The sequence below is a fragment of the Acinonyx jubatus genome, chromosome A1 (assembly GCF_027475565.1).
Source record: "Acinonyx jubatus isolate Ajub_Pintada_27869175 chromosome A1, VMU_Ajub_asm_v1.0, whole genome shotgun sequence".
Lineage (NCBI taxonomy): Eukaryota > Metazoa > Chordata > Mammalia > Carnivora > Felidae > Acinonyx > Acinonyx jubatus.
This window is the reverse complement of record NC_069380.1, coordinates 133,574,129-133,599,222: the sequence shown is the minus strand read 5'-3', so window position 1 is coordinate 133,599,222 and position 25,094 is coordinate 133,574,129. Positions and strand designations below refer to the sequence as shown.

General features: G+C 42.1%; 1 long non-coding RNA gene across 1 annotated transcript in view; it reads left to right on the top strand.

Annotated features, from left to right (window-relative positions):
* The window catches only part of LOC113594125 (uncharacterized), a 498,940-nt gene extending 476,909 nt beyond the window's left edge, over positions 1-22,031 (top strand). The window contains exons 8-11 of the long non-coding RNA XR_003414417.2: positions 7,164-7,252; positions 10,057-10,196; positions 19,561-19,720; positions 20,271-22,031. This is a non-coding gene — a long non-coding RNA (uncharacterized LOC113594125). The remainder of the gene's footprint in view (positions 1-7,163; positions 7,253-10,056; positions 10,197-19,560; positions 19,721-20,270) is intronic.
* Positions 22,032-25,094: the final 3,063 nt, after the last annotated feature.

The following is a 25,094-nucleotide window of genomic DNA, read 5'->3' as shown; positions in this document are numbered from 1 at the left end:
ACAGCTTTATGGAAAGGGTCCTGGGGTCGTTGAGTTTGAAAGCTGACCTGGATTTGCACTGGAGGTATATGTGCCATTTCATACAGTGTTTGTAATTTTCATCCATAATCCGTAATCTTTACTCCTCTCTTCTTCCCTTTCCTAAATCACATGGCATCAAACAACTTCTTTCTTTTGGATTCACGTCCTTTAAACAGAAGTTTTAAACATGGTACAAATACTGGAAGCCACAAGGAGGAAGAAATGCCAGTTCAGGAAGGGGGAGGATTTGCTGGGGGGTGGTCCCTTAAGAGACTAGACTAGCAAGTGGAAACCACTGTTCCATTCTTTCAAGGTTTGGGAAAAGAATGGAAAAGATGTGTTCAGATTCTTTACTTTTCTCTTGGGACTTCTACCAATTAGAATGCTTTCAGATATGAGGTACAGAAACCTTCACTCAAATGGCTGTAAACAATGAAGAAGTGTATTATTTCATATAGGTGGAAGTCCAGGGCGGGGTAGGCTTCAGAGTCCAGTTACTCTGAACAGCCACTCACAGGGGTCAGCAATAAGGTACTGCAGACTTTTTGTTTGTTTGTTTGTTTGTTTGTTTGAGGGATAGTTATTCAGGAATTTGGGTTAATGATACTGCCTAGGATTTTGTCATGGGTTGAACAGTTAACATAACATTAACTCAATTATCATTATTGTTAACAAATGTCCATTGAGTGTCAACCATGTACAGGACACTGGGGCTTGGTACTAGAGACTCAAAAAATAAATAAACACCTTCACTGAGAGTTTGGAAAGAGCACACGGGCTTCAAAAGATGTGCTGAAATTTACTTTCCAAGGAAAATTGCAATCTGCTTGTTTCAGGTCTGTTTTCCTCTTAACTCATCCACTCAAAGGTTCCTAGGGGCTATGATAGACCAGGTGCTGTGCTAAGCCAAGGGTAGGGCAGAGTGGTAAGGATACAGAGATGAGAAGAGATAGTCCCAGTGTAACAGGGAGGAGTTCAACCCCCCACATGGTATAGTCAGAGCTAAACAGAAATCTTGCTAATCTTTGTGGGAGTCCAGAGAAGCAGCTTTTTTACTGTGATATTTGGAGCACTGGTTGCTTACATCTGCCTAAGAATGAACTATGTACCTGGGACTGCACCAAGCGCTTGAAATATATCTCATTTAATATAATTTAATTTATCATTCTTTGGGATCGTTTTAGGTAGATATCCTTACCCTAATTTTACAATCCCATGGATTCCCCCTGGATGGTAACTGAAACTTCTTTGAAAGGAGATAAAATACCATTCCTGGAACACTCCCAGTATTCATTTGAGTGTGCTGATTTGCATAAGGGGGTCTGAGGTTTAAGAAGGACTTGAACTCTCAGAGGGGAACAGTGGGAGAACCTTTGGGAGGAAAGGCCAAATGGGGAGGAGGTGGCCCAGTGAGTTGACTCACTTGAAGATATGCTCAGGGCTTAAAGGTTTGGCGATGTCTGGATAGAGATAGGCCCTGTATTTACTATCTGTAATTATCTGGGGAAGAAGAACTATCAAACTTTGAAACCCAATTAGTATTGTTGCATCATCTTAGGAACTCCTTGACTGACCGAAACATGTGAGAGAGGAACTTTCTCTCTTGTTCAAAAAAGAACTGTTAAGAAACAGTAGTGGTGTTGCCCGCAGACTTGAGCAAGGAGGATCAAGACGGTGACAGGGATGGTGGTAGATGTTTCTCTTGAGCAGCAGTGAGTCTGCTCCAACTGGCAAGGAAAATCACTCACCCTTAGGTGAGTGAGATGACTGTGACATTAATAATAAGGGCAAAATTCCAGCCGCCAAGTACACTGCATGCATCAGCTTGGTCTGGATTTAGAGAAACCAGAAATGAATTGCCTTTCAATTGGCTGGGGGAGGAACGGGGTGGTCAAGCCAGTGAGAATCAGGGATGTGTAAGTGCCTAGATTTTTACCCCTAGCGTAGTGGAGCTCTTTGAGTTGCCTACAGATGAGAAAACTGAAGGTTATTCATTGCTCATGGTCATGGAACCAGGACATAGCAGAGCCAGGATTCAAACCCATATTCTTTGGACTATGAATGTATTCCTCTTGCGAGGTGACCTTTGAATAGAGGCTTTGTAAGTGGAAAGGGAGCATTTAGATCATTCCAGAGACAGACGCAGCCAAGTTTGCAAAGACCCAAAGGTTGAAAGAGCAGTGTGTTTTGGAGACGAGGCCATGTAATTTGTAATTCAACAAGACTGATGATAGACTTCACAGGGAAGTGACAAGTGGTGATCCTGAAAAGACATGGCGGGGTAGGTTGTGCAGAGCTCTGTGTGTCTTGCTAAGTCACAACATCTAGACCTCTCTTAACTCATGCTCCCACTTTTTGATAAGCACAAAAATTGAATGTCCTCCTTTATGGTTACTTGAAATATCAAGTACAGTAAATATGTTGACCAAAAACATCACAGTAATGGCAATTTTTAGAATGTGAATTTTTAAAATGACTATGTTGTTGAGTTCATTTGGTATGTTCTATCTCCATTGCCTGAAGGTAGGTAGAATTGAGAGTCATGGAGATCAGGCTGAGGCTGTTATACTTTATAAAAGCAGGAGAAAGGAGAGAACAGAACAAACGGAGAAAGAACAGAATCAAGAACCATTTCAGAAAAAGAATTGAGACAAGCTCTCATAAGAGAGAACTACTGAATTTTTAACCTGCCTTAAGTATTGAGGACTTTTGTTTTGAACCAGGAAGCTGCCATATTCCAACTCTGCGTAGACATTGGAATTTGATTTCAAGTTCAAGAATGACTACAAGAAGTGAATTTTAGGCCTGGTGGATACTCTGCTCTTCACAACATCAATATAAATGGGTGTTTTGTGTCAAAATGAAAGAATCTATGGCTTTAATTATTTATCCCTCAAAGCAACTGGATACTTTGCCTCATGCATATCACTTATAGTAACTTCAGTTGATTGTTGCAGGCACTGTTGCATGTATCATCTCATCAAATCTCACAGTAATGCTGTGGATTAGTTATTATTAGCCTCATGTTATAGAGAAGGAAACGGGGCCTCACAAATTTCATACAGCTGGTTGAAGTGGTGAAGTTGGAATGGGAACTCAGGCCTGTTTCACGTCGGAGTAATTCTGAGTGTGTGAGGACCTGATGCAGAGGGAGCTCGGGGGCTTACACCGTGAGCTAGGATGTGGTCGTATCCCCGTGTATCAGCCAGGCAGAGATGCGGGCGGTGTGGGCAGCAAATGCTTCCCGGAGTCGGGGCACATCATTCCTGTAAGGAAATCTTTATTCTGTGCCAGAGGAGGCCCCTGTAGGACTTTGGCTTGAAACAGAGAAGGCAAAACTCAGTCCCCATTCTGATCCAGGTGGAATATAGAATGGTTCTAGGGGCACACAGGGCCAGGAATAGAATCTCAGAGAAGAGAGAGAATTCTCCAGCACCTCTGGCTCAGTGGCCCCAGCTATTGAATGACCTTGACCCTTCCTTACCGGGGTTATATTAAATACTTTGTACATCATTTTTTGCACTTACTTTTTTTTTTTTTTAAGTGATTATTTAAACATAATTCTGAAAAAGGTGAACGAACATGTTTTGGCTTTAAGAATTCAGAAATCATAAAATCCTGAAGCAGCTTTTAAACATTTAACAACAGGCTGCAATTGTGAAAGAAACAAGTTATAAATGGCATTTAAACACAAATTGAATTCTTTTCTCCCAACCGATAAGGACTTCTCTCCTGGAACCACAGGATACCATTCCCCTTATCATCTATAGAAGGCTTTTTATTTGTCATGGATTCTGGAAGAAAAAAAGTGCATCATGTATGCTTATCTAATGTAGCCGTTTTAAACTTAACAGATGGCTTTCTAAAAGCCACTTGTGCATTATTTCTAATAGGCCTACAACTTAAATTACTAAGGTTTAAAAGTGCACAAAGATATCACGAAGGCCCTTGGCTACTGTCAGACTTTGTTCTCCATGTACTTGGCACCTAAGTCTAGGTTAGACAAGTCCCAGCTGTAATTTGATAATGGCCAATCTCAGTACTGTGATATATGGCCCTAGAAATTAGGAAGAGAAAAGCCATCTCTGAAAGAGTTGAAATTTGTTACCACTTAACTGGCAGAAGCTGAATAGAGTATGGTGGAACAATGAATCCACGTTTCTTTGGAAGAGGAAACTAAGTAAGAATGGAACCATCTATAAATGTGGGAGGAGAGTAGGTAGTGAGTCTCCCAAGGTTAACCACAATGCCAGTACTTGTTTTCCCAAGTCGGAAAAAAACGAAGTTTTGCACCACCCAAAATGAAGTCAGACCAAGCCCATCATGTTTTAAATATGTGGTGATGTTTTCTTTAGAAAGGGCCCCTGAAGAAGACATAAGAAAGAACAGTTCTGCCCGCAGGCCCGGTTGCACTCTGACTTTGACGGCTCCTGTGGGCTTTCATGTGGCTATTTATTCGAATAAATAATGGAACCACATTCTCACGCAAGGACTGCTAATTCTGCAGCCTCCTGAGATCCAGAAGTTACCACAAAACCAAACCTTGTACTTACATGTGCAAGGGGGTCTGGAACTCTAACAAGGAGCTTGCGTCTCTCTCTGGCTAGCTAATGTCAGGAATCTTTGTTCCATTTGCATTTAGAATGTTCTGTTGTTGGTTGGCTGGTCAGTTGGTTGGTTGGTTGGTGGTGTCTTCCACAGTTACATTTGGAGGTAGTGATGGAGGAATGGAATATTTGGACAGATTTGGAAAAAGGTTGACAATGGCCTCTTTCACATGAATCTAGCTGTACCATTAAGTTTCCAAAGAGATGGCTTGTCAATTATTTAGAGGATGGAGGGAATAAGCAATCGACTGTTCCTTCTCACTGGATGTTGCTATGGGAATGCATGCTAAACAGCCAAAGCAAAGGGCCAACTACTCTCCTCCTCAAGGAGGTCTCTCACATTTCTCATCTAGTGACCACCGAAGGGGTTCATATGGTTTGCTGTAATGAGGGAGGGAAGTGAAAGTAAATGCATATCCCTTTTTTGCTGACCTCTCGAGACTACAATGACCTCTCATTGCCATACTCCCCAGGCCCACAGGGAGCCCTCTCACTACTAAGCCTGTTGGAAATTGAGCTCCAGGCCAATGAGAATTAATGGAAGAAAAGACAAGAAGGAAGGAAAGAAGGAAGGAAAGAAGGAAGGAAAGAAAAACAAGTGGGTCGTCACTTTAACAGTAGTCAGACTTCCACCTGAAAACAGATGGAATGAAATACAGAGTGTGGTTACTATAAATAAAGAATGCATAAAACGCTGTCCATTAAGTTAGGTACACATTTTTACCACGACCTACTTGTAGCCCTTCAAGTGATTCTTTTTACTTAGATGCTATGGAACTGAAGACTTTTTTAAGTTTCTTTATTCGCGACTGCTGTCTGCAGAACCACACATTTGAAAAAGGTGGACTAACTCGTAGTTTCCTCAGTAACTGCCTGCTGATGGCTTCTCCCCCTCATCGTAGCTCCTTGAGGGAGGCACTGGTTCTTACTCACTGTTATGTACCCAGGACTTTGTGCATTGGAGACACTCTATGGATAGCAAATGAATGAATGGGCAACAAAGAGAATTAAAGAGTTAAGAGTTGAGTGCTCTGTAACAAATGCACTAAATAAACATTAAGGGTAATTACCTTGTGCATCCATAATAGTGACGTTAGGGTGAAAAATACTTTGCACGTCTACATGAAGATTCAGTTTTAGGAATGAGTGATGGCAAGAAAAGGTAAGAATCAAACATCAGTAAAGCTGCAGCATCCAAGGACTGACACAAAAGTAATTAGTAGTCAGTGGCAGGCTAATTTTTAAAGACTCTCATCAGTCATTTGCAAGGAGAGTTTAAAAAAAAAAAAGATCTAGGAAGCATCAGTCTGTCTTGTGCACCATCTCTTTATGACTCAACTGCTTTCTTCAAGTAAGTCAGTCTTCCAAGGGTGTGACACTGACCTTTTAAAGCCACTAAATTGGCAATACTTGTCCCTCCATCCCCCTCCAAGACTAATCACTTATTCTTTAATTCATTATATATTTTTTAAATGCCTATTATAGATCACTGCATTAGCCCTGTGGAATAGAAAAAAGATTGTACTCACAGTCCTTACTTTGGTTACTTATTACATGTCTTAGTCTGTTCAGGCTGCTATAACAAAAATACCATAGACTGAGTGGCTTAGAAACAATAGAAATTTAGGTCTCACAGTTCTGGAGGCTGGAAGTCTTGGATTAGGGTGCCAGCAGGGTCAGGTAAGGATCCTCTTCTGGGTTTCAGATTGCCGACTTGTCATTGTGTCCTCACATGGCCGAAGGGGCCAGGGAGTACCCTAGAGATAGCTCTGTAAGGGCACTAGTTGCATTGGTAAGAACTTTGGCCTTGTTCTTACCACCTTCCAAAGACCCTACCTCCTAATACCATCACCTTGGCAGTTAGGTTTCAACATCTGAATTTGGGGGGCATGTATAATACCATAGTATAACCAACCTAATTGGGGAGAAAGGATATAAGCCCATGAAAAACTAAGGTGATCAACAGTGAAAATGACAACACACACACACACACACACACACACACACACACACACAAATGTCAAAAGGCAGTATGTGATCAGAAACTTGAAGAAAGGAGTCCACCTAGAGCTTTACTTTCTTTTAGGAGCCATCACTTCCTCATCCTAATACACAGGATTACTATAGAAGCCATGTTCCCATAGCGTGAACCCACCTGCCATTCAACCCAGAGTTGAATGAACCAAGGGTGGCACCTGACTAGGCTGGACCAATGAGTTCCTTTTCTAGGAATTTGGAATTTGGCATATGATTCCAGTTTAGTTTGGTTATCCCCCTTAGTAGAAGAGATGTAAACATTGGTAGTGGCTATTTTCTACCATGACAAAGCCAAGAAAGTCAGTGGCTGGGTGGGAAAAGAATGAAGCAAATGTGAGGAGAGCCGCAAAGATAAGAGAAGGTGAAAAAGGACTCTGGTTCCCTCGCGGGCTCTTGTCTTTGTTTTTAAGAGTCTTCAGATTCACTTTTCTTCTTGTCTTGTTCTCCATGAGACATTTTTGTATCCATTTAAGGGTACACTTCTACTTCCTCCTGCAGAAAACAGCTTCATCTTTAACAACATGACTAGCTGATCTGACATCTGGCTGGCTTGCATCAGTGGAAATGCAACGACTTCCTGGTCCAAGGTGAGGACACTTTCCTAATTGTCCCTTTCTCCTGCCATGTGCGTCCACTAGCCCCTCTCATCTCATACCATCTCACACTTGGGTTCTTCCAAAGCTCTGTCACTACCCTTTCGTTCAGCCTCCAAAGTGGACAAGCCCTTCAGATATTTCATCTCATTTAATCCTTACAGTAACCTTTTGAGGTAAATACTGTCAACTCCATTTTGCGGACAGATCTGATGCACAAAGAAATTGAGCAATTTACCTGCCATTACGTATCCAATAAGTGATAGAGCCATGATGTGAACAGAAGCAGTGTGACTCCTGAGCACATGCTCCCAACACTAAGCTCCTCCCCTTTCTGCTGGTACAACAGAGGGAGAATTACATAGAATGATCTTTTCTTGAGCACTTGAAACCATTAGGACGATTCTATTCTTCCCATTCTACATGTTAGTGTCATAAAACAAACTTCATCGCACACATGAGGTTGGTGCTTACTAATCCCGTTCCTCTTGCTAGACACACTGGAAGTCTAAATTCCCTGCTCTCTCTTGAAGTTAAGTTGGAGACAGTGCTGTATTTTGGCCAATGGAATGGGGCAAAAGGTGATATATGCTCCTTCCAAGCCTGGGCATAAACTTCTCTGGACAGTTTTCTATGCTCTTTCTTCTCCCTCCTTGTGTATAAGGAGTCCATATCCTGTGGATGATGGTGGCACAAGCTACGAGGAGACTAGATCTTTCACACATTCCATGGAGGTGAGCTATCTCGGAGAACCATCCAACCCTCACGCACTGGGACATGAGCGGGAAATAAATGGTTATTGTGCTGAACTACTGCAATTTAAGGTGGTTTTTTACAGGAGCTTCCGGCTTTTCCTTACTGATCCACCTACTGAATTCTGAAAATTAGGTGAGCATGATGGCAGCCAATAAAGTAGGCATTTGGGTATACATACCAAGATTGTTTTTTATGGACGTTTCATCCTTTAAGAAATCAGGTTGGTGGTGTTAATGAAAGAAAGTATTGATAATATTCTCAAAAGGCACTCAGCCCAGTGCTTCTGTGGTTGTTAAGAGGACAGTACCATGGGAGTCTTTGCCATAGCTAATGGAGTAAATTTTTCTGTGGCTCCTCAGAGCAATTCCCTGGGTGGTAGGGTCGGCTCTGTGCTTATGCAGGGACAGGGACTTCAGTCAGATAGGGGAATTACATTTCAGGACAGGATGCTCAGGGGCTGAGGTCCAATTTACATAGAGGCTGCTTTTTAGTTGCTGTCGTCTGGATAGCAGTGGAGCAGGATAGAAGATTTTTTTTTTTTTCAACTTACATACAGTGTGACCATTCAGTCTCCTTAAACCCATCACTGTCGGAGCTTTCTCCATGCCGTCATGTTAGAAAGGGGAGTCACTGTTGTCCAGATGGAAAACTTCTGGCTTGGGTGAATGGAGGAAGATACGATGCCATGGAGTTGATTAAGAATGAACCCTTATTTTTGCAGGTTACCTATTGGAGCTATAGAATAAAAACAGTTTCCTTAGGTTAGGAAGTCCAAACTGGAAGCTGACAAAGTCTTTTGGGGAAGCTGTTGAAAATATGCAGTAAAAGTTGCTAAGTTTAATGTTAATCTCATCATTAAGTCAAAGGTCAAGGTTTTATTCCCAATTACATTTATCATGAACTTATCGAAATGGCCTTGCTGCATTTCTAAATGATCTCCACATTCCCTCTATGGTTTTGTTAAATTATCATCTTGCAAACGAACCTTCCGACTTTCCCAGTGCAAAAGGCTCTCTGCCTGACCACATGAAGGTAAGGAGAGACACAAGGGCTAAAATCTATGTTTCTGTTCTATTGTTAGAGTTTAAATTAAATGACCTAAGAATATCCACCATTGCTTCAAAATACGCTGGGCTGCCAAGAGATCACTGCATTAAGATTCAAGGACATGAGCTTTGGAGATGTCATGCTTAAGATAATCTGGGGCTATTGTTTTTCTATATTATTATCTACTCAACTAATACTTCCTCAATGTCTCCATGTTCCGTGCACTAAGTGCGATGGAACTGCTACCTCCTGTCTGGTGGGGCAATTATTTACAATTTGTTGCCACTTCTGCTAGAGCAAACCCTATTTTAATACATTACAATACATAGTGGGTGCTCAGTAAATGTTTGTTGAATGGATGCACGAGCCCATTATGAAACCTGAGAAATTCAATGTGAGCCGCTGCATCACCTCACCTCTGCTTTACCTCAGTCTGGGTCCCCGTGAAAAGGATTCACTCTCCCACTTCACAAAAGGAAAATACTTGTTTCTACAATGTATTCATGTAACCAACATTTACTGAGAGGCTCTTTCGCGTTGGGCATAGTGCTGGGCACAGTGGCTAAGACACACCTGGGCTCTGACCTCTCCCTGCAGCCCCAGCGTACTGGTTGACCCACGATTTATTGACTTGGGTAGTTAGGTAATTACTCAGTGAAGCATTGCTGCCTTTGAAAATGTCTCCTTTCTTTCCCCCTGAATTATTACAAGAGAGGAGAGAGGGAGGCAGCTGATTGGTATGAATGTCAGGGCCATAATAAACCCTGATTTACTTAAGGGTACGTGGAATGAAACAAATCAAGTGTTAACCAACATTTTCTTTGAAATGAGGTTGGGAAGGATTAGCTTAGAGGAGGGTATCATTAGAAAGAGAAGAGCCATTAATCACTGTCCCAAAATAATCCAAGTTGAATATCTTATTGTTTAATTATTTTTAATCTTTTGGAAATACAGAGCCGCCCCAGGGTGTTTTCTTTTCTCTCTCCCTCCTAAAGAGCAGCCTGCTCTGGGAGCTGAAGTCCTCCTGTGTATTCCTTGAACTGGATCCAAATTCATTACAGATAGACTGTGAAACGGACATAGATGATGAAGCTGGTGAAGAGGAGGGGGCAGGAGGGAAGGCAAGCAAGGGACGGTAAGTAACCAGGGCTTGTTTTAAAAGTTGAAAGGTGACCTTTGACCTTCTCGTGACTCATAAAGCACTTTATGACTCCCACCCCTTGGTCAAGAATTTTCAAGCTCAACAAAAGGGCTTTTAGCTCAAATGCCGTTTTAACCAAGCTTCACAAGGACGAGTTATTTTCGTTTCTGTGTTGACCAAGTAAAGTTCTTCGCTTTGACTACCTAATAGCCCACCAACTTGGTTGAGCCCGTGTCTGTTTGCCAGGTCATGCACTTTGCCCAGGCATAGAACAAGGGGAGTGATTTCTCAGTTGTGGGAAATGGATCACGAGATGTCTGATTTAGGCACGTAGATGGATTAGGGCTGCCAATGGGCAGAATAAAGACAGGAGAATTTTCCAGTCCAGAGTCAAAGTTCTCAACCCTCATGAGGCAAACTAATGGAATCCCTGGAGGAGGATTTCTGGGCTCAGTACCCTAGGCCCATCCGCAGGACTTTCTATCACTTTGATGATTCAGCATCAGAATCTCTCGTGCTGCAGTATGCCTGATAAAAAGTACCAATTATTCCGTTCACTACTGTTGAAATGTCCAGTTTCCCTCTGCGAAAGGCAACTCTTAGAGACCCCAGTGGGATTGAAATGCAGTTCAGATGCCCTGTGACTAAGGTGTTTGGGCAGTAAGCTATAGAGGGCCATAGATGCTAGAAGATTTGAATTTCTCTGTTTTGTTTTACCCATTTGCCCATATTTTTTGAACTCTATTTCCCAAGCCAGAAAACACGATTAAAGAATTATAGCCAGTCTTCTTTTAACAGGCCTGGCAAGTGCTCTTGCAGTAGATTAAAGATGGCTACAAATTCTCCAACATTCCTTCAATGACAAAGTGAAGCTCTGTCTCTTCACCTTGAATCTGGACAAGATTCTGGGACTGCTTGACCCATAGAATTCTTGGGAGGTGACACCTATGTGGCCCTTTGTGGCAATTGGTTTCTGGACTATGTTGCTTGGGTTTACGATAAAACATCTGAATTTGGTGACACACAGGAGTCTCTTACAATTGTGAGAAAAGGATCACATTTAAGAAGAATCTAGTATTTTCCGGGAGCTGTGCCAGGTCTGTGGGACATGGATATTCATATATGGCTCCCGTTTGTAAGAAGTTCACAGTCTAATGGTAATGATAGATGTACGTGAATCATCACGATTTGGGCCAGTGATGATACTGATGGCATGGAGCCTAAATGAGACCGCACAGGTTATCCTGAAGAACATGACTGAGAACCCCATTTTAAGCTGTACTACCTGCAGAAATATGGATTTTGGAGTGATTCCCAGGGACTGTGCGGGGAGTCATCTGAATTGCCTCCACTGAAAAGGTGACAGTTCAGCAAGGCTTTAAGAGAGTGGGAGTTTGTGCTTCTAAATGCAGAGTTCTGGCAGTCCGACATGTTGTGAGAGGTATCACATGACGTATGCTAAGATGCTTCCCTAACCAAAAATACCTTCCTCGCTAGCCCTACTACAGTGATCAAAATTTCTACAATATTCAGTGTGCCTGGGTGGCTCAGTCGGTTAAGCGTCAGACTCTTGATCTCAGCTTAAGTCATGATCTCACGGTTCTGTGAGATCAAGCCCTGCATAAGATCAAGCCCCATGTCCTGCTCTGTACTGACAGTGTGGGGCCTGCTTGGGGTTCTCGTTCTTCCTTTCTCTCTGCCCCTTCCGCTGCTCACGCTTACATATGTTCTCTCTCTCAAAATAAATACACATTAAAAAAAACTTCTACGGTATTTAATCTTTGAATAGGCTTTGAAGGTCTGAAAAGTTTTAAATATTATTTGGGAAAGATGACACAGTAGATGACTTTTTAGTCACTCACATATTAACACAAATTTCCTTTTTTTAAAAGTTAATTTATTTATTTTGAAAGAGGAAGAGCACGAGAGTGGGGTAGGGGCAGAGACAGAATGGGGGAGAGAGAATCCCAAACAGGCTCCACACATTCATTGCAGAGCCCGATGTAGGGCTCGAACTCAGAAACCATGAGATCATGACCTGAGCTGAAACCAAGACTCGGAGGCTCAAAGTACTGAGCCACCCAGGCATCCCACAAATTTACTTATTTTTATGTTCAAAATTATTGTATTTCATGGACTATTGGGCTAGTGTATTACAGATGTTCAAAATAGTTTTTGTAATTAAATAAATGATTTGTCTTGAGCTCAAAATACGGATGTTTAAAGGCGTAGACTATTTTAGGAGAGACACTCCAGTGAGTTGTAAGGAACCCCTGCTTTCAAAGCATGAATTGTTTCCTGCATGGAGAATGATGGTATGCTCTTAAGAAAAGCAAATAAACACCTGCTTATGTTCAGAGCGTATCTAGCACTGGGGGTGGCAGTGAGGAATACACAGCAGGATTTGGCACGGTGCATTCAAGAGGGGTGCGATCTACTTAATCAAAATTAACAACTAATTCACAAGATTATGATGTATACATATCTCAACAGGAGGTAATGTGGCAGCCATTTACAGTGGTGTAGGAATGCAGCAAAAAAGTCAGCCAGAGGGGGATTCTGGTGCCAAGGAAGTTTCTTCACAAGCTTCCTATGACACAAAAGGACCCTCTGTGCAATATATCCAGTGTTGTTTTAGAAACAGAATGCTCATAGATTGTATAAAAGAATACTTTGATCTTAGAGGAAGGTTATCTTTTGGAAAGACAATTAAGCATAATGATCATTTGGGTTATAAAGGGAGATGATTGTACTGATTCCTTCTCAGCTGTCACTTGAACCAAGTTCTCTGGGGCTGTCGTGGTCAGAAGAAATTCTTTCATTTATTTTGATTATCTAGTCTCTTTGTTCCACTTGCTTCCAGAAAAGGGTTTGTAGCTCAACAGTGTCGTTAATCCCATTTCTATATAGCTGACAGCCTTTCTAAACTATAGGTCCGATGATAACACTTGGCTGCTGAAAGTCCATAAAAAAAATATCCCACTCCTTCCATCCAACCTAATATTCCATAGCCTGGCCCTTCATCTCTCCGGGGTCCCATCTTGCCCCAGTTGTTTACACCCTGGGCTCTGGCCACACAGCTGTTTTCTGGAACTCCTTTGCCCCCAGCCCTTCTCAGCCTACAGTGCCTTCCCTTGGGCCTAGATTGGCTTCTACCTGTACTAGAACCAGCTCAGGCATCAACCGCCTAATTACACATTATTAGCTTTTAGCTTCCAGGAAACAATGCATTTATTGTGCTCTTCATTGTATACTCATTACACTTAAAAATATGTGGTTTTTCTTAATACTCTTGTTTGTCCCCCCTCACCACACCCACTCTCCACCCTTCTCCATTCTTCTCTGTGCCCCAGGAGGCTGACCCATATGCACCTCATGCTCCCTTATCCTTCAGCTCCCAGTTGGTCTTGGCTAATAGGAGACAGGAGCAGGAGATCAGGAAGTAGGAGGAGAGGGAGGGAGCTGAGGTCTTAATCCCCCGACTTCAGACTGCCTATTTGCCATCGTTGGTGTCTTTCTGCCAAAAGCCGCAATCTTTTTCAGGAAACCCTGCCCCTCTAGCTGCCCTCTCCTGCTTCTGGTATCCTCTCCTCTTTCTTGTGTGTTCAGGCTTCCGCTGGTAGCTGAAGTTCTTTGTTCCTACTGGCCACGAAGCACTGTCCTGCCTGTTTTGTTCCCTGCAACCCTGCCTATGCCTTTGTGAACAGTCTCATTCATTTCATGAATTACCAATATGAGTGAGCCATCTGTATCCTGCATGACTCTGACTAGACACCTAGTTTGCATATCAGAAGCTTTATGTAACATTTATCATCTGATATTTTGGTGTCTTTCTTCCAAGATGTGATCTGAACTGCTTCTTTGAGCTCTAAGACGGGTAGACACAGCCTGCTAACAATACCAGAAAACAGCACTCCAAGCCCCCCACTCCTGTACTTCAAATGAAGAATTCGGATGTCTTGTTTGTTCACCAAGGCCCTAATGACAAATCTAATAAATTCAGATCAGGAAAACTCCAATAGCAGCATTTGTCAATAGCCATGTGTACCCCACTCTCAATTAGCAGAAGATAAAATATTTATATAGTGGCTGGAGGCAAATATAAAGAACTAATCTTGCTCTTCTTCCAATCCCTTCACAAGATATGAAGGTGGCAATTCAAGTAAATAATACGTGTTTGGATTAATTATGGCAACTGAAATTACAAAGTAGATGCTCAATAAAGTCTGGTAAAAAAAATTTTAATAGGATAATTGCTGACACCACAAGTAACGTGCAGGGCTGACCTGAAACCAGAATTGAATTCCCGCTGGAACCAGCCAGTTTCTGAAAGCACGCGTGTTATTCCTGGGATGTTGGTGGCACAGCTAACCTTGTGATCCATCTGTGGAGTGCCCCAAGTGAGAAAGACCACCCATTAGTCTCCGAATTGCAAGCTAAGGAGAGTAACTCACTGTAAAGTATTTGCCAAATGATAATGTCGACTACACGTACATTAGAGCGGTGGAAAATTACGTCTGATCCAAGGACACTTGTACGTTTAAAGTTTCAGATCAGCAAGGAATCGCTCCAGCTTTCCTCCCCGACAAATGCCCAGGTCCACACAGGCAGATGTAGCTGAGCCTCTAGGCCGGGGGTCTGGAGAGGCAGTCGCCACAGAGAGGGAGTTTTTCATGAGTGATGGTTGTGGATCAAAGTGAAACCCCTGACTTGTGTGCCCAGGGGCGAAGATCTGAACCCCTGGCCTGAAAGAGGGCTCTGTTGGAAGAACAGTAGTCCTCCCTATGCTGAAATTGGCCAGTGGGAGTTTTTCAATTTGCACCTGGTGTTGGGCAGGAGTTCATGAAAATCCACAGAAAGGAATGTTTCCGAGTTGAATGATGGAAGAGGAAAAAAAAAAGTTGAACGGTAGTCCTTTGGAATCATGAAAAGCCCTGATTGAATTTGTGAAACAGAGACTTAAATCTTTGCCAAGGAGAACACTTCTCGGCTGGCCTCTGAGGTTTGCCCAGCACTAACACATGCAGTGGGGCGTCTGCTGTCCCCGCTGCAGTGAGGCTTTGGAAGGCGAGCGGAGTCGCTCACAGCCACCCGGGGGAGCCAGAAAGGCTGTGCTTTTCTGTCCAGTAGTCTTTTTCGTCTTCTCTTTCCAGGGCAGAAGGCTTCTCCCAGCCCACTGAGCATTTAAAATTCATACTCAGTGACAGCCCTTTCTTGATTAAGCAGAAGATTTTTGGTATTTTTCTAAACCCACTTCTTCTGTCCAAAAGGACCAGAGTCTTTTTGTAAAACACACATTTTATTTCATCTAGAAATTATCTCTCCATAGTACAAAAATAAGAAATGCTCATTACACAAATTTCACAGGCCACTGAAGAGACTAATAAAGAGACTTAAAGTCACCCTTAATGTTGCTTTAGCATTGACCACCATCAAAGGATCACGGGGTGCTCTTCCAGCCTTCCTTTTCTAAGCATTTAGCAATATACAAGAAACCCGTTTTATAAACTGTAAAAGAAAACCCAAATGTATATTTTAGAACTTGAAACTACAATAACTGAAGTTAAAATTACCAAAGACGCAGTGTGGCTTTGCTGAAATGACACCTCTGTATTTCTATTTTACTTGACTTTTCAGAGCATTTGAAATTGTTGACCAAATGTCTCTTTGAGCTCTTCCTTTTTTTTGTCAGTTTCCCCCTCCTGCAGCCCTTATCCTGCTCAGTCTCTAGAAATCACTGCCCCTGAAGCTTTCCGTTACAGGACTTGAGGTCTCTATGCCCAAGATTTCCAGATTTGTGTTCTATGTCATCACGAGACATGTGTCTTCAACATAATACGGAAATGTGAAAATGGAGTTAAGCCGTGAATCCTGTACACTTGAAGGAGTAAACTTCCTCCCTGAGAAGTACAAATGATCTGAATGGTTTCATTCTTGGCACATTGCTGGTTTTGAGAAGTTGAGGAAACATTCAAATGACTTGTCTGAAAAATATTAACCAGGCCACGTGTTAGGAAACTTTGGAGTAAAGTGATGGGAACCGGGGTGAGTTGGAGGGGAGTGATTCACGCAGAACGATGTGGATGCTAAGGCTGTGTCCACACTAATGAGGGGAAGGACGGCACACTGTTAGCCCACGTAATGTGGGAAATCTTTACCATGTTTCGCTTAAATGCCCTGTAACTTTTTTATGGAAAGAGCTGTTCCAATGTTGGTAACTCCTGGTCTCCTCATCAGAGGAGCTGCGGGCTCTGTCAGTCATCATTTCACTTGACATTAAGATGCTCGTTTGCTCCCAGCTTGACTTATCTCCACTCTATCTTATTTCTTTGTGGTCCTGCTTCAATGTGCTTGAATTTGTCAATGTGCCAGGTTCAGGCTGTGGTCAGAGTTAAGATAATTTTGTTAAGCCTGATGGAAGCGAAGACTTCAGAAATGGACATTAGACTTCGGGTACTTTTATGAAAAAATGAGAATCTTGGGCGTAGATAATAGTGATAATGAAGAAGTTTGTTTTCTGATTATGCACCATGCATTGGATCAGATGCTTTATAAGCCTTATCTCATTTAGTTCTCCAACATGCTTGGGAGGTAACTACAATTCTTATTCCCAGCCTGCAGATGTGTAGACAAGGCTCAGAGAGGTGAAGCCACTTGCCCATGATCACCCAGCACATAAGTTGCAGGGCCTTGACTTGAGCCTAGGCTATTCTACTTTCGAATCTTAACAGCTACATGTTGCTGCCTCCCTTGTGGTCCTGGAACATTTCTCATGAATCAAACCCAGAAATGGCATTTCAGGCTAGTGGGGGCTCTCAACCCTGGTTGCATATTGACTCACGGGGACCTTTTGAAAAATGCTAATCCCAAACCCAGCCCCCAGACAGTCTGATTTCTTTGGATTTGGGTCCAGTACTGGTATCTTCAGTTAGGTACAGGCCAGTGTTTGTTTTTTTAAAAAAGTGATTCCAAAGCTCAGGCAAGCTCTGGGTTGGAGACATATTTTCCTCTGGGAAATGGATGCTTAAACTCTGGGAGTTCAATTTTTTTCCCTCAGTCTCTCCACCTTGTTTCGAATGCCCAGCCTTCTCTCCCATAGACGTGCCCGTTTGAAGAACCCGTGCACGTTCCCAAGTTTTCTCATCACTCCCCTGAGCACTCCCTAAGAAATTCTGTATTCAGTTTGGCCCAGATATTGGTGTGGAGGATGCCTTATAGTTAGATTTTGATCAACTTTTGTGTGCCACATCTTCCCACCCAGTTAATTTGTATAGTCCTTAAGGGCAAAGCTGTATCTTCTCCAACTTCTGTTTCCCTGAAGATACCTTGCATGGTGCTATGTGTGCAGGTGTATGAAAAATGCTGGCTGACTTAGTGACAAAACTACTATGGGGTTTTAAACCTATGAGAGAGTATGCAAGGAACAAAGAAGAAAAACAAATCCGGTATTGGCAGTCTTCTAGAATAATTGTACTTTGGGCATTCAGTAAGTATTGAGCATTTCTTGTGTGGCAATCCTATTCTAGTGAGAGACCTAGAATTATCATATCGCATATATAAACTCATAAACGAGTCTTCTCAGATTGTATCGGTATCTTTCTTGGTGGGCGTAATAAGATTTTTGAAAACTACAATTCGCAGTCATATGAGGATGCAAATGACATATATGTGGGCTGTTGTAATTATTTCATGTATGTGGATGGAAGGCCTTAAGGAAATTCTGCTAGTGACCTCTAGGGTAGGGAAAGCATCAGTGTACTGGGTTTTCTTTATTCAAACAAAGCATGTCTCCACACAGTGTTCAAAGGCCTGAGGAACACATTATCATTCACTATGGGTTCTTCCTTTCTTTTTTATTTTAAGTTTATTTATTTATTTTTGAGAAAGAGGGAGAGGGAAAGAATCCCAAGCAGGCTCCGTGCTGTCAGCTCAGAGCCTGAGGCGGGACTCAAGCTTAAGAACCATGAGATCGTGACCTGAGTGGAAATCAAGAGTCAGAGGCTTAACCGACCAGGAGCCACCAGAAGCCCCACTATGGGTTTTCTCTAACTGTGCCAAAAGGTGGGAAAAGGCATATCCCTGGCAAAACGTTTATCTCCTGTTACTCTGGTGGTAAGTTGGCAGTGGTGAAATTGTGGCTACTTGAGCCGTTTATAACATCAGTTGACTACAGAGCTCGGCTTTGTGTTTCACTGCGTCAATATGAAACCTCAAAGTAGCAGGAACAGTTATGAAAGACCCTTGGTGAATTAGTTATCTATTGCTTTACAACAAATTACTACCAATTTAGCAGCTTGAAATGAAACGCATTTATTCCCTCACAGGTTCTATGAGTCAGGAGTCTGGGCATAACTTAGCAGGGTGCCCTGCTCAGGGTCTCAGAAGGCTGTCCTCAGGGGGTCTGCTGGACTGGGTTCTCATTTGGAGGCTTAACTGAGCAAGAATCTGTTTCTCATCTCACTCATATTTTGGGGAGAATTAATTTCCTTGCATTCGTAAGACTGAGGCCTCAAGGCTTGTTGGCACCTGTCAGCTGGAAGCTACCCTAGAGGCCACCCTTAGCCCCTTGCCGTGTGGACCGATCTGCCAGCAAGGCAGTCTTCCATAATACAACACAATCATTGATGTGATAACCTATCACTTTTGCTATATTTTGTTGGGTTAGCAGTAAGTTCTAGGTCGTACCCATGCACAAGAGGAAGAGTTTACACAGGGTCGGCACCCCAGGAATATAGAACTAAGAATCGTGGGGCCATCTTTAGAGTCTGTCCGCCGTACTTGGTTTTATTTGAAAATAAAACAAAACAAAATACTTGTCTTTGGAAGTTATAACTAATGTAATCACTTTCAGTGGTTGCTGATAAGCAGACATCTTAAACATTTTCCTTTTATAAATTTAAACCTTGATGTCCATGGGTCTATTCTGGGGGTAGAAGGGGAGGTAAATCTTTTAAACATTACTTTAAAACTCGTTGGTAGGGGTGCCTGGGTGACTCAGTCGCTTAAGTGTCTGACTTCGGCTCAGGTCATAATCTTGTGGTTTGTGGGTTCGAGCCCCGCATTGGGCTCTGTGCTGACAGCCTGGAGCCTGGAGCCTGCTTCAGATTCTGTGTCTCTCTCCCTCTCTGCGTCTCCCCTGCTCATGCTTTGTCTCTCTCTCTCACTCTCTCTCTCTCTCTCTCAAATAAATAAACATAAAAAAAATGTGGTTTGTAAACTGACAAAGGTCTGCACTGTTAATGATTTTTATGACAGTCCAAGGCGACCTCCTATCTTTTTGAGGTAAGACTACTTCATCCTGTTCTATAAAATAGGCAGCCAAAATAAATTGACTGAATTTTTCAACCTGCCTTTCTAGGAGACAAGCCTTCCCTGGAATATTTGCCGAGTGAACGTCCTCTGTGCAGACTCACATGATGCTTTGTCATCTTTGGGAGAAGAGCCAATATTATAAAAAGTTGCTGGGGAAAAAATGGATCACGGCAGAATAACCAGGGCATTTAACCAGCCTGAGTTTGGTATGCTTGATGTCCATACCCTTTTAGGAAAGATTTGCCTTTTATTGTCACTCTTTGCCTAGCCAGTATTTTAGTGGTTCCGTTTGCTTCTGAAATTGGAGCCTGAAGATACCAGATCCCTAGGGTGGTGTCGTCAGGTCAGAAGCAGTCACCAAAGAGTGGCTTGGAGGGAGTACTGAGAATCCCCATTACTGTGATATTTCCTCCCCACCATCCTCCCCTCCCTGTCATCCCTGTCTTTTCCTTGATATAGACAGTTGGTATTTTCTTAGTCTTTTGTAAAGTGCCGTGAAAACTAAGCTCAGGGATTAGACACCTCCCTTACACCCTTCCATCCTGATTGCTACCCCCAGACCTCTCTCATTGAGATGTTCTGGGGCTTCTCCCATTTCATGTTGATATCAGAAGAGAGATTTGGAAACATGTGTATCTTTTTTTGACCCTTCCCTGAGAATTCAAAGGGGAAAAAGTCACTTTAAATATTGTCTGAAACACAGATGTGAGCCAGCTTCTTCCCAGCCCCAGACAACGGGTTTTGTTTCTTCTCTAGGAGGCGATGGTTGCTGGCCTCTGTGGGTTTCCCGGGTCAAAGAAACAGAATTTAGAACCTGGAAGTGTTGATCAAGACGAACACTGCAACTTTGATCAGCTAAGTATGAATAAATCAGAAATGTATGCTTTAAATTCCCTTCGAAATACATACATACTTACAGGTTAAGGGGAGAAAGCGTTTGGCAGAATACATCTCAGAAGTTGCCAGCCATATAATGCTTGAAAAATTGCCAGTTCCACTTTGCCAAACCTAAAAGCAGCCAGGTTTGCTCATCTCTACATTAAAGGAACATTAAGGTCTTTATCTATTGACCTGAACCTAATAAAGAAGGGGAATTTTAGAGCTGAGACTAATGTGTTTTTTTTTTTAAATCACCTCCTACTGCCTAATTATTGTTGAGATCTCTGTGCGATGTTGCATATCTAATCCATGATACTCAATAATACCCAAGTGTGGAGCTGGCAAATAAGTCAAGGATGTTATAAAGAGGGCAGGGACCAATTAGCCTCATTAGGTCGAGCAAGCCTCAGAACAAGTGATAGCCTCTGACTGCAGTAAGGAAAAATTAGATGAAATGTTAGAAAAGATGGCATTACATAACAGGCAAAGCCACAGCTGCATCAGAATATAAAATCACTTAAAATTTTTTTTTATGTTTATTTATTTTATTTTATTTTTTATTGAGAGACACAGAGCATGAGTGGGGGAGGGGCAGAGAGAGAGGGACACAGAATCCGAAGCAGGCTCCAGGCACTGAGCTGTCAGTACAAAGCCTGATGCAGGGCTCGAACTCGTGAATGAAGAGATCATGACCCAAGCCAAAGTTGGAAGCTTAACTGACTGAGCCACCCGGGTGCCTATGTTTGTTTATTTTTGAGAGAGAGAGAGTGATAGGGAGAGAGAGAGGTAGGGAGAGACAGAGCATGAGCAGGGGAGGGGCACAGAGAGAGGGAGACACAGAATCCGAAGTAGGCTTGAGGCTCTGAGCTGTCAGCACAGAGCCCGATGTGGGACTTGAACTCATGAACTGTGAGATCATGACCTGGCTGAAGTTGGATGCTTAACCAACTAAGCCACCCAGGTGAGCCTATAAAATCACTTTCTAAAGAGCCCAAAGTAGAAAGCATACAGTAGACACATTCTTGAAATTCTAAGAAACAAGTGTTCAAATAATAGTGTGATTACTATTTGTTAGATTATTATTGCTGCTATTATTAGGTACCTAGCATGCACTTACCGAGCACGTTCTGTGCTAAGCCCTTTGCATATACTGTTGATAAACCTAACAGCACAAGTATTTAAACAGTTTGTGTGATTTCTTTTGTAAAAGTCCTGATGAGAATCTTGCTTGAAGTCATGCTGTTCACCTGAATCTTACGTTTCTATGGAAAGGTATCTCCGGGCAGCCAGAATGCCTGAGACGTAGAGGTTCTTGCAGATTTCCAACCATTCAAACATCCGGTCTTGCCGAGTCTGCTCCAACGTGATTATTTGTAATATATGTTAGAACCGGTTTAACAACTGTGAGGGATAGGTGCCCTCCTCCATGATCACGTTTACTGAGAAGGTGCAAATAGTATTTCTTAGAGTTAATGGACCAGGTGGTGTTTTGGATATACCTAACTGGCCAAATCTATAGTGATTATGGATATGCGAGATAATATTTACTGAGAGCTTATCATGTACCAGATAATGTTGTGATAGTTCCTATATATAGTAATTCATTTATTTCTTTTAAATATTTATTTATTTATTTATTTATTTTGAGAGAGAGAGAGAATATGAGCATAGAGAGAGAAGGAGAGAGAATCCCAAGCAAGCTCTGCACCATTGCAGAGTCTGACATGGGGCTCAAACTCATGACTGTGAAATCATGACCCTAGCCGAAATCAGGAGTCCGATGCTTAACTGGCAAGCCACCCAGGGGCCCCTATACTAACTCATTTAATCTTTTTTTTTTCCATTTAATCTTTATAATAACTTTATGCTATAGTTTTTAGTCATGGGTAACTAGTACTTTGAGACGGTATTAGAATTGAGTAACTGCTATAACAAACATCCTCAAATGTTAGTATTTCGTACAATAGAAGATTTATTTCTTCTTTACATCACTGTCAATAACATGACTGGCAAGCAGATTTTCACACCATGGTTTGGGGAGGCAGCACCAGCTTGAGGGGTCTCAGAATCTTATCCTGGATCTTCTGCAACTGGCAGGCAAGCCATGAGAGGAGAGAAGGAGCATAGAGGATCTTGTGGGAGGCTTTAGGGGCCAGCTCAATAGTGTCATTTCCACCTTTGCCCACATTCTAATAGTCAGAACTGGTCACAGGGCCGCATGTAGATGAAAGAAAGAGAATGGGAAATGTGGTTTTCCTGTGTTCCCAGGAGGGAAAAGAAACAGTGTGATAGATGCATAATGATAGATGTGTCACAGAGAGGTGCTATTAGTATCCCCGCTTTATAGCTAAGGGGATTAAGGCATTGGAAGATTCGATCCCCAAGATCGTGTAGTTCAGTACCCAATGTCAGAGTCAATAAATAGGATGGTGATTCACAAACAAGTAGCCTTATTTCTGAGCCCATGCTTGTAATTACAACTCTCTACTGCCTCTCAATTATCGCAGGGTCAGAAACATTATTCTCAAGGCTTTGCTATTTGCTTTGATGATTTTACCCCAGATCCAGCTTAGATGATTATTTATACATTTTTATGATTGGGTAAGTGTGCTATTTACAGAGTACCAGTCACAGATTATAATAAAAATCGGTTAGACAAACAAAACAGAACTCTAAACTCTGTAGGAACATTTTACATCAACTTTTCACCCACACCTCCTACTTTCTTTCCCTATCTCAGACCCACCCACTTATTAGCCACAAGTACCACCACTACCAAGAAGAAGGAGAAAAAAGAAAGAAGGAAGGAAGGAAGGAAGGAAGGAAAGAAAGAAAGAAAGAAAGAAAGAAAGAAAGAAAGAAGAAAGAAAGGTCCGATAAAGCTTTCACAATATTTGAGGTCAAAGGGAGTTTAGTGAGTTAATATCTGCTGCCACCTGAAATTAACCAGACATTTGGCTCTTTTCCCAAAATGGATGGTTAAAAATATCAGACCATGAGCTCTGAATGAGTTTAGCCCAACTTTCAGCCTTGTGCTCAATAGCAGGCCACTCCATGATTTTTCTTACCCATCACTGCTATTTCTCATGTGTCCAAAAACATCTGAAACCATCTCACTGAGCCTCCTCCGCAGAGCCTTGCCCTGAAGTCTTAGAGACAACCTCAGACTGGCCTGGTCAGACCCTTGGAAAGCTTTAGAATCCTGCCTGTCAGATGTGTACATGTCAAGACTCCACCTGTTCTGGCGGGAAACCAATTTTCTTTTCTATTTCTTCCTCCTTTGGGAAATGTGTCTGTTTCTGGCATCTGTCCCCGTGTATCCTGCTTCACACACTGAGACAAAGAAGTCATTTCATTTCTCAAGCTGTCTTTCCACTTAAAAAAAAAAAAAAGTTCTTCTGTTCTCTCCTAAGAGTCCTCTTGACTCCTTCATCGTCCTCTACTTTATGTATTTAAAACTCTTCTTGTTTCCTCGTATAATATTCTTGCTCCATTTTCTCTTGAAGTTCCCTTCTTTGTTTTTGTTTGGAGTCTTCATCTTTTTCGAAATCACCTTTGATTATATGAAAGAACCTCTCTTAAATAATCTAAGGGGTTTTCATATGCATCACCCACCGATCTTAATGATTTTCGTTACTGTTCTGGAACATTTTTGTCATTGATCTTGAGACAAGTTTGACTATTTGTTTTTCTTTCTTCCTAATAGTGCCTATACTAACGTACAGATGGTATGGGTGAGAAAACATGACGGTATTGAAATATGGGTTTCCACGACTGATCTGTACTTTAAGATACAAGATTTCCTGGTTTTTTTTTTTTTTTTTTTTTTTTTAAGAGAACATTGGACTTTCTCTTTTTTCCAAATTCCTGCCACCTCTGTTGTTTCAAACATGATTTCCTTGGGGTGTGAAAAGAAACGAGTTCCAGGGAGGCTGGTGTAGGCAGGTCAGATGGATTCTCTTCTTCCTACAGAATCATCCTGTGATCTTGGTAAAGTGAAACTGCAGGACAAAAGCGTATTTAAAGAAAGATATTATGGGACCGGAAGCTTAGAGAATTTAACTTTACTTCTGTGACTCAGATGCCTCCCATTTTAAGAATGTCTTCTGAACGCCGTGTACTCTGGTCTTGCCTTTTCGTAAAAAGGAAACCAATAAAAATATAGCACTTACCATGTAGGCCTCTAACCAACTTCCAATAAATGTCTCATTAAAATCCTTTTCAAAAAAATGTTGTGGGTGAAAAAATTAATGACCTGAACCAGGAAGATGAAGTACATTTCCTAGGAACTGGTATTTTGTGAACATTCTCTACCCTCCTCCTTCTGTCTTCTGCCAAATTTTTGCCAGTTTTTCTCTTCCACCGAGCAACACTTGGGTTTGCCAGATGTGTTTCAAAGGGCATGAGAATGTTAGTGAAAGACACGAGCAAGCAAGGCATAATGAAATATGTGGTACATGCTCTTGGACATGGTATGGATTTCCTTGTCATCATCCCTCTGTCCTCCCTGAGACACAGTGTCACCGTCACTAATTCTGCGAATTGTTAAGGCAGAACCCATGGGCTCAAATCCTGGCTCCATTGCTGATTAGTTCTGTGATTTTCAGCAAGATCAATAATCTCAATAAGCCTTAGTGTCTTCATAAGCAAAGTCCTCTTTGGGAGCCGTAAGGACACATGAAGAAAAGCAAGAGAAAACAC